The 10,060-nt window shown below is 50.9% G+C and overlaps 1 long non-coding RNA gene across 1 annotated transcript; it reads left to right on the top strand.

Moving 5' to 3' along the window:
- The first annotated feature begins 663 nt into the window (after window positions 1–663).
- Window positions 664–5,322, top strand: LOC144331411 (uncharacterized). Its single transcript, XR_013398508.1, has 3 exons — window positions 664–756; window positions 3,227–3,333; window positions 3,845–5,322. It is a non-coding gene; the product is annotated as an uncharacterized LOC144331411 (long non-coding RNA).
- Window positions 5,323–10,060: the final 4,738 nt, after the last annotated feature.

The following is a 10,060-nucleotide window of genomic DNA, read 5'->3' on the forward strand; positions in this document are numbered from 1 at the left end:
ATCTCACAGCATCCCTGGGTCTATATTTTATTCAGCCCATTCTGTAGAAAAGGAAACTGTATTTGAGAAAGCATTGTATTTGACACTTTCCCAAATCCCCTGTAGCATCCGTCCACCCACCCATTCCCCCCTGTAGCTTCCCAGCACCCTAGGAGCCTAAGCCATGTTTCCCAGGATCAGAACCCATGGGGGTGGTGCATCCACATGTGTTTTGCAGTCTTCAGGCTCTCCGGCTCAGTATTTAAAAAATATCAACACACCAAAACCACAGAACACAAGGTTTCCGCACCTTGGCAAATTCCCTGCTGACTCAGCCAGGCTGGGAGGGAGCCAAGTATGGTAACTCCTCCGGCCTTGCGTGAGAAATATTTATTGTTGAATAGTCCTCTGTTTAATAAAAGGCACTCAGGCCTCTTGGCGGGGCAGAGAGGCTCCAGCGAGCACGACTGTATTTCCCAAGCCTGCCACTTTCCGGTGGGATTGCTCAGGGGCAGCTTCATCCTCAGTTGTCCGGTAGAGCTTGTGTTTTCCCTCTGCAGAGCACAGGGTGCGACCATGATTTACCTAAGTCAGAACAGTTTCCATTTTCACCCTATTTTGGTTTTGCTTGGTGAACTAGGCAAATGACTTAACTCCTCTGCACTTCCGTTTGCCCATCTGTGAAATGGCTAGAATGTAAGGTAGACACTGATTGATCTGTAAAGAGCTCGCCTCTGATTCACCTCCAGATAACATGATTCTTCCCAGAAGTGAGAGGTAAGGGCTTGTGTTCGGGGCTGAGGGGAGTCCTTCCTGGAGGCTGAACAGGTGGGTCTGCGTTGACTTGAAAGGAGCCTTTGAAATAAATGCCAGAATGCAACAGAGAAAATGGCAAAGGACTTCAGGGCACAGGAAAACTAACTCCACTGTTCAATAATGCACGAAGCTTTTTATGATGCTTATGAGAAAAGCTCCTGTCTGCAGAGGAGGGGCCAACAGAGCCGGTTTCAGAACAGAGTGTTCATAATATATGGGATTCCAAATCCCAACGACCAAAGACCAGGGGGGTTAATCATGTTTCAATTACCTCCACAATTGCAAAGCATGATATTTATGTGATGTGCCCTGGCCGTCTCTGTGTTAAAAGCATCCTTCCACTTGCCATAATGAGCACCTTCATGTCTGTTCCCCCGTCCCACCCCCACCTGTCCTGGGATTACTTATGTTCAGACTGGGAATTGATCACCGGCTTCCGAGCTTCAGTTGCCAGGATAACACACGGGGCTTTTTAATCTGTCAGGCTCCCCTTTGTTCTTTGGGGACTGGCTGCTGAGCAGTGCCCAGCAGGGGTCAGAGGCAGAAGGGCAGTGGATGCTTTGCAGGGTGTGAGGGGAGGTGGCCAGGGCACCTGGTGTTGAGCAGGCTGGTGACTCTGGCCCGGGTCTCTCTGAGCCCTCTAATGCTGTAACCTACTGCCTGTTGGGGCGATCCATCAACAAGCCTGTCATCTTTCTCCAAAGCTGCCCTAGCCTCCCTGATCGTAAGCTCAGTGAATGACAGTCGCCCAAGTGAGGAGTCTGGGAATTGCCCCGTCCCCAGCTGGATTCCACTGTTGATAGCTCAAGGCCCTGCTTCCTCCTCCCCTGCTGCGTTACCATGGCCCCATTCAGGAGTCCATCCCCCGTGTGGAGATCTCTGCAACGGCCTCCCGAAAGGTCTCTGTGCCCTGTACACTCCACCGCCTTCTTTTCATTGTAGCCAGAGCTCTCCAGCCCGGCCCAGCCTGACCCACCACCTCATCCTTTCCACCATGCAGCCCCCATCCGCCTTCCTTGCCGCCCCCTTGCAGGCACCCGGAGCACTGACGGCTCCCAGACACCCTTCTGCCTCTTGTCCCGGCTCCCGCAGCCTGGAATCCCCCTGGCCCTACCCTCTGAATGGTGTACATTTACTGCTGGTCGAGTATCCGTTTGCTTCCCTGCGTTTCCCAGCCCCTCTGCAGTGATGTGGGGCCACGTGGCGAGTCCTGATCCAGGGATGGAGAGCTGGATGGTCAGTGTCATTTCCAGCTGAGGCCAAGGAGCAGGCGGGGCTCTCCAAGTGCTGTCTCCCTCGGGATGAGACCAAGGACCCCCAAGGGCAAAGCAACCACAGTCCCTAAGTCACTGCAAAGACACCTGGATGCCAAGTACGCATACGTGAACTGCTATGCCTACGTGGACTGCTATGCCTGGCGAAGCCCAGCGCAGTCACTCCTCTAGGAGCCCCCAGCTAAACTCAAGTCCAAGTGGTGCTTCCATAGCATCCTGTGATCTCCCCGAGGGCAGGAGCTTTGTGTCTGATAGAATTTGGGTGTTTGTCTCCTCCAAATCTCATGTTGAAATGCGATCCCCGATATTGGAAGTGGGGGCTGGTGGGAAGTGTTTGGGTCTTGGAGGCAGATCCCTCATGAATGGCTTGGTGCTGTCCACCAGAGTAACAAGCAAGTTTTCATGAGAACTAGTTGTTAAAAAAAAAGAAAGAAAGAAAGAACCTGGCACCTCCTCCCCTATCTTTTTCTTCCCCTCTCACTCCGTGACATGCCAGCTCCCCTTTGCCTTCCTCCATGAGTAGAAGCTCTCTGAGGTCCTCACCAGAAGCAGATCCTGGACCCACACTTCTCGTACAGCCTACAGAACCGTGAGCCAATCACACCACTTTTCTCCATAAATTACCCAGCCTCAGGTATTCCTTTATAGCAATGCAAAACGGACGAATACAGTCATTGCCGCCATCACTACCTATCGTGTTCTGAGCTCTGTCTAAATGCTTTACACATCTTATCTAATCCTAGTAGTTGCCCTCTGAGGTCTATACTATTCCCATTTTGCCAACCCAGACACTGAGTTCTCACAGGTTAAGTGGCTTGTTTAGCCACTCCGCTACTGAGGGACAGCCTGTCCAAGCCCACATGCTTCCCACATCAGTATCCACAGCCAGCACTTAGCACAGGGGCTAGCCCACAGTGGGTGCCTGGTGAAGTTTGTTGAATGAATACCTAAAAGATGCTCCACCTTCTGACTTCCCTTTTATGCAGTGGAGCCTGGAGCTGGGCAAGTGGGGGGGTTTCCCACTGGGCACTGGGGACAAATGGCAAGTTGTGCCCAGGAAGGTACATCCAGGGCAGGTGACTCCAGACATTTCCCCTCAACTCAAGTTGCAGAGTACTTTTGTGATGGGGCCTTTTTTTCCTTTCTTCGTTTAAAAGAAAACCGAAGAAGGATGGACTGGCCACAGTCCTCATCGCTTGCATCCACCCTGACACTCATCTGAAGGCTGTGGTTTGGCCTCAGGACCTCTGGCAGCAGCGCCCAGGTGACTGCCCCTGCCCCTCACCACCTCTGTTTGGGGGAGGGAGGACGAGGTGCACTGAGCTGGGCCTGAGCCACTGGGTGGGGCGCTGGGAGCCAGCGTGAAGAAGGGAGCTTGCAGGGGCTCTGGCAGCCTCTGCTCTGGTAACATGTTCAACACAAAGAGCCATTATGCCAATTGTCTTCCTTCCTGGGCAAAAGAAAAGCACAGCCAAGGTGACAAGTGAGAAGGCTGTTTGAGAGACCCCGATGAGTGGAGTGGGGGTGGGTGGTCAGCTCCGGGAGGGGGTTTGGGTGGAGGGAGGAGGGCTGCAAGGTGAACAGACAGTTTGGAGTTTGTCTTTCCATGACTGGTGGCATGGTGCCAAGCTCTGGGCAGAAGAGAGGGACTCTGCCTTCTGCGGGCAGGGATTTGTTGGCATGTCTGTACCCAATTGACCAGTCACTGGGCCTCTGGAACCCGCTGAAGGTAGTTGTTTGTTTGTCTTTTTCTGCTCTGCCTGGCCTGCCTGAAGACCCACTGAGACGGTGTGTGGGGTTTGAATTCAGTCTTCACGATCGGCTTCTCCTGGGGATTAGAAAATCCATAGCCAAAAGCCGTCTCCTGCCCCACCCACCTCCACCATCTGCAGGAAGGAGACAGTGGAAGAGAGAGCCCCTCTTTTCCCTTGGGATACTGTCATGTTTGTGTCTGGCTGTGATGCCCAGAGCGGCTGCACCTCGCCTCCACTTTGAAGATGCAGCCAATGGGCAGAGCCCATGGGATCCAGGAGAAGTGAAGTCAGAGCTTTGACATCCTGTCTGGAGCATGCCCTGCCAGGATTTCTGGGCTGTGAGATGACAAATGTCCTTAAGTCTTAGACTAATTTGAGTTGAGACCTTCTATTGCTTATAACAACATCATCCTAAGGATGTTTTTGGGAGTCTGGGTCTTATTCTGGGGCAATGGAGAATAGATAATGACTACTAGTGGGTGGGTGGATGGATGGATGGATAGATAGAAGAATGGATCGGTGGATGGATCTATGGATGGATAAATGGATCAATGGATGGATGGATCAATGGATGAGTGGGTGGATGGATGGATGGATGGATGAATGGTTGGATGGTTGGATGGATGGATGGATGGATGGATGGGTGGATGGATGGATGACGGATGATGGTCACCACCTGGTCAAAAACCATGAGGCTGCTATAAAGGAAATGGATTGTCAGGAGGAGGTTTTGGGAGCCAGAAGCAGGAAGGATTGGAATCTGGTAGGAGTTGAGGGCCCACCGGTCCATGCCAGCCCCACCTTTGCAAAGAACCTTCACCAGAGATGGGAAGCCCCCCATGGAGCAGTCAGCCCATCCAGCTGCTGGGATGGTGCCATGACCTAGAAGAACATCAGGCATCCAGTGCAACACAGCTCCCACTGTTGCTTTCATGCCGACATGAGTAAAACTCTGCAGAGGCACAACATGCATTGTCTCTCCACCCACAGAGACAAGCGGAGTGTCTGTGTGTCTGACTGTGTCAACACACAGTCGTTAAAAAGCATGTTTCACTGAAAACACAACCACATAATCACAGCCATTACCTCCTATTCCCTTTAATAAACGAAGAAGTAAATATCAGACCTAAAGCCCAAGAAATGTCAGTGTGGGGACTTGGGAGAAGAAAACAGATCACAAAATTAGGGCATTTACTCTCCTGTATGCTTGCTACTCCAATAAGCCACCCTGCCCGAGGCAGCCACCCTGTGTATCCTAAATGCTCATTAACTGCTGGGTCATGGCCAACAGATGCTCAGGGTGCTTACGGAACATTGGTGTGGAGTTCATCTGAAATCTCTTGGGAGACCCTATTGGGGAAGGCACGGGGAATCACACTTGGTTGGTCTTATATCATGGCTCTGTCATTTCCTACCTGGATGATCTTGAGGTGGTCTCTCCTCTGCACCTGTAACGTGGCGGTTTGAGGGGGGCTTTTTTCTGTAAGGGTTAGGTCCATGTCAGGGAGAGTAGAGGAGCTGGGCTCCTTGGAGGAATTGAAAGCAGGGAGTTAAGTTGGGAGGGAGGAAGGGTGTAATGTGTAGGTGACAGAAGGGCTGGCTTTTTCATGTTTTCTCACCATGATTTTTAGCCTCCTAAAACGTTATTCTCTGCCATAGATTCAATATTACATTGTTGGGTTCCGCTTAAACAGGTTATTTCTCAGTCCTCTGCAAAATGAGACCCACCGAGGCCTACCTCAGTTGTGAAAGTCCAATGAAGCACTTTCTGTGTTGGCCGGAGCTGAGCCACACCCCTCCCTAATCCACCTTATCACAAACCAAAATTGTCAGTGCCCTGATGGATTCACAGGCTTCCTCCAATTTCACCAGCACCCTCAGGTTCAGCTGGCCAGGGACACCCTCACGGTTCACCTCTGACTTCACACTCTTTGAGCCCCGTATGTCCCCCTGCCCTTATGTAAGGGTCAGGGAAGTACTGGGGAGGTGAGGAGCTTCAGCAGAGGTGTTTATGTGGTCATTTTTCCATCAACTTTCAAAACTCTCATGGTGTCTCCAAGACAGCAGCCTATGTGGTCAGCATTAGGATTAACCCAAAGTATTGGGCATTCACCCTGTGGAGTCACCACAAGAGGGTGGAAAAGCCAGAAAGTACACAAATGATGTCGGTTCCAATGGATCCACATATCCGAGAAGCTGGTGCAAAAGATGCCTCTGTTCTAGATCATTCTCTGCCTCTCCTCTGTGACCTGATTGACCTAGAGTCCCCCTTACCCTGTTGTGTACATGGGGGTCTGAGATCGACTACCTCTAATAGCAGAGGAAAAATCTTCCCAGGCCATTGATGGACATTATCCAAGAGTCTGTCTCATAATTCCTGCAGGCTTAAGAGCAGAACATTGGTGTGAGCACAGGAAAAGTTGGGGCATACGAGATAGAGGGAGTAGAATCCAACAATAAACCTTCCACATGCCCTCCTCTCAGCCCCATCCATGGGACAGGCCTGGCAAGAGCTGGATAGGATGTCAGGCAACTTGCCAAGGAGGGAAACTGAGGCAGAGGCCAGCCCTGAGACTGGGCCTGCATAGCAGAGGGAAGGGAAGACACCTTCAAGTGCTTCAGAGGGGCTCCTTGGAGGATGTCAGGTTCATTGGTTCCGGAGGACTTCCAGGACATACCACCTAGTGGTAAGATTAGCGTCTTATATCCTTAGGTTCCCATCGTAGGCCCCAGCAACTCTGGTCGGGACGCTTAGGGGAAGGTGGCGCCCAATATTCCTAAGAACTCGAACATCGTTTGCCTGCTTCCCACTGGGCAGGCTATTCTATGACTACTTCTAGCACTGGGAACACGACATGGGGAGGGAGGGCCCGAGAGAGCCGCGTAGATGGCTGTGTCTTTTCAAAGACTGTGTCTAAAGAGCTGTGCGGGCAGGGGCTTCTGAAGAAGGTGGAATTGGAAATGGCCCTCTCTGGTTTTGAAAGCACCAGAAATGAATAGCCTCCTGAAGACGGAAGAAGGCTCTGCTGGCTAATATTGATTATCTTTGGGGCCAGAAGTTGTTTTGCAGTTGTTGCTGATTGAAAGGTTTTCTATTAATTCCTACTGGCAGGCAGAATAAGAAATATCGAACACCCAATTGTCTTTGAATTAATGACACCCCCACATGTAATATCTTAACCAACGCACCACGCAATCGATGCTTTGCCAAACTAGGCAGTTTCCAAAGGCAATGGCAGCGCAGCCCCGGCGGGGGCAGGGGAGCACTAAGGCACCAGGCAGTGGGCTCAGTGGAGCACCTCCTGCTCATTCTTGGCCATCAACAAAGTTGGTGGGCAGGAAGCCCCTCCCATCAGGGGCCTAGAAAACAGAGATGGGAGCACTTTCCTGGAGCGAGCTGGGGGCAAAGGATAGAGTCAGAGATGTGCGTCTGAGGCTGCCTCCACCCTCATCCTATCCCACTGACCCCCTCTGTCTCTGTCCCCTTGGCTGCAAAGTGAGACCCACTGAGAACCACCTCATTTGTGAAAATCCAATGAAATAACTCATTGCTGTACATGAAAGCATCCTGTAATCTATGAATGCATCTACTCATTCATTTACAAATGTTTATTGTCCAGTGCAGTGACTCACGCCTGTAATCCCAGTGCTTTGGGAGGCAGAGGAAGGTGGATCACCTGAGGTTAGGAGTTCAAGACCAGCCTAGCCAACATGGTGAAACCCCTTCTCTACTAATAATACAAAAATTAGCCAAGTGTGGTGGCACATGCCTGTAATCCCAGCTACTTGGGACGCTGAGGCAGGAGAATCGCATGAACCCACGAGGCGGAGGCTGCAGTGAGCTGAGATTGCACGATTGCACTCTAGCCTGGGTGACAAGAGTGAAACTCTGTCTCAAAAAAAAAAAATATATATATATATATATATATATCTCCCTAGTACATCAGCACTGTTCTGGGTACTAACATTACAGTCATGAGTAAACCAGACTGAATCCCTGCCCTCAGAGAGATTGGCTTCTAGTAGGGAGGCAGATGATGAGACGAATAAGTAAAATGTGTAGCACTTCAGTGGCAAAAAAATGTAAAGAGAAAACGTACATCAGGGAAGGAGAAATAAAAGGAAAAGAGGACAGAAATTGGAGACGGTGAGTAGAGACCATGTTCTCCAAGAGTTTAGTGTGAAGGGAAGGAATTGAGTGGGTTGGAATTGGAAGGCAGGTGAGGTCATGGGAGGAGTTTACGTTTACAAGGAGAAAGTATGGCAGGTTTGGGTTTTGATGGGAATGAACCCATGAAGAAAGAAACCTCCTTGCAGGAGGAGGAGGGGGAAATTTCTAGAACAGTGTCCTTTAGAGCAGGAAAGAGAAGATGGGATCTGGCACCAGGGACTGACCTCAGCCGGACACAGAGATGGCTTGTCCACAGGAAGAGGAGAGACGATTGTGAGGGCCAACAGGCAGGTGGGTGGGGCGCTTATGGACATTCTTGGGTTGCTTTAATTTTCTCGTTAAAGTAGGTACAAGGCCTTCAGTGTTGAGCGGAGATGGGGCAGAGGTGCTGGGGTTTGCAGGGACAGGAGAGTGGACATATGGCCAGCTGTGTGTGGTCCTGGTCCAGCATCCCAAGGCAGACTAGGCACTGTGGCTGTGTCTTCCTCCAGCCACATTTGGCTTCCAGAGTGCAGGCCAGGGTAAGTAGCAGAAAGGTAGATTTAAGAGGGGTGTGGTTTACCCAGAAAGCACAAAAAAGCAAAAGGGGCTGGGGTATGGAGGAGGATGTGAGGCAGTTGTCATGATGACAGCCCAGGGAATTCAAGCTGGGTGAGGAAGGGGTGGGGGACAGTGAGAAGATGGTAGGACCAAGGGCCAGAATCTCCTGATGTGTCAATGGATCGTTGGATTGGAAGAAATCAAGGCAGGGGGTGGTTGTTCAAATATCAGCTGTGGCTCTGGTTTGGGCAAATCTTCACTCAAGTATTTGCTGGGCTTTTCTATGAGGCCAACATTCCCCTAAGTCCAATCAGGTGAGGAGATCATGGATGGGTGGATGGGTGGATGGGTGACAACCCCCTCCAGGATCCTACAGTCGCTTTAGAAGAAGACACTTTGGGGTACTTTTCAAATCACTCACCTTCCTGGAGCTTCTGACAAATAGTGTGCAGGGACTACTCACATGTTTACACACGGCAGGCCCTGTTCTAAGCCCTGTGCATAGATGGTCCTTCTTAATTCTAACACGATAATAAGGGAGAATTAGTACCATTCTCCAGTCACATGGACGTGGTGGGAGAGGTTACGTAATTTGTGCCAGCCACAGAGGGGGCCTCAGAGCTGGACGTGTGCCCAGGCAGTCTGACTCCAGTGCCAGGTTCTTAACCACTCCCCAGTACCCCTTCCACACGTGGAACCCCCACCCTGCTTCGAGGTAGTGATCCTACCTCGTTTACAAACTATTCATCGAGTCTATCCAATAAATCCACTTACTGGTAGAAAAACTGAGGCACAAAGAGGAGGAAGCCTTCCTTTGGGAAGATGATTTTTTGCATTGCATTGAGGCAAAACCCTGCGTGACTTAGAGTCCCAAATTGGGGTTCAAATCCTAGCTTCACCTTTATTGGCTGAGAGACCTCCTTACAGTGTATGGTAAATGCACCTGACAGCAATAACTTGCACATACCCTGAAAATGATCCTGTAGGGAAGATGCACCTGAATGCAGTTCACAGTTTGAACTAAGGAATCGGGAATGTCCAACCTAGAGACTCATTCCTCATCTATGAGGAATATCTGAGTCTCCGGACTGTCCCATGGAGTGTGGGCCATACAGGGGATTGATGCCCTTCGTTTTGGGTTACATGAAGGTTGCCAGGTGGAGGTATTAAGGGGTGGGTGCTAAGTGAAAATGCTACATAAAATGCATGCTTTGTGCCAGGGGTTGTGGCTCTCCTGTCCAGCCCACTGGCCCTGGATTCTCTCCTCTGAATGTAGCCCCCAGTAAAACCCCATGTCTCATTCGCTGGCTCTGGGTCTCTTCTTTGGCCTCTTAAACCTAATGCCATCCCCACTGGAGTCTATATGGATGTGGCGTGACACCTAGTGACTCCAGCTTTCAGTTGACCTCGGCAACTTAACCAGGAAAGCTGGCCATCTGACCTCCACCCATCCACTGCGCACAGCGGGTGGTTTTCCTAAGGATGGAGCAGCCTTGCTTCTCAAGGGGCGGTGAGAACCCCCTTCC

The sequence above is a fragment of the Macaca mulatta genome, chromosome 9, assembly GCF_049350105.2.
Source record: "Macaca mulatta isolate MMU2019108-1 chromosome 9, T2T-MMU8v2.0, whole genome shotgun sequence".
NCBI classification, from domain to species: domain Eukaryota; kingdom Metazoa; phylum Chordata; class Mammalia; order Primates; family Cercopithecidae; genus Macaca; species Macaca mulatta.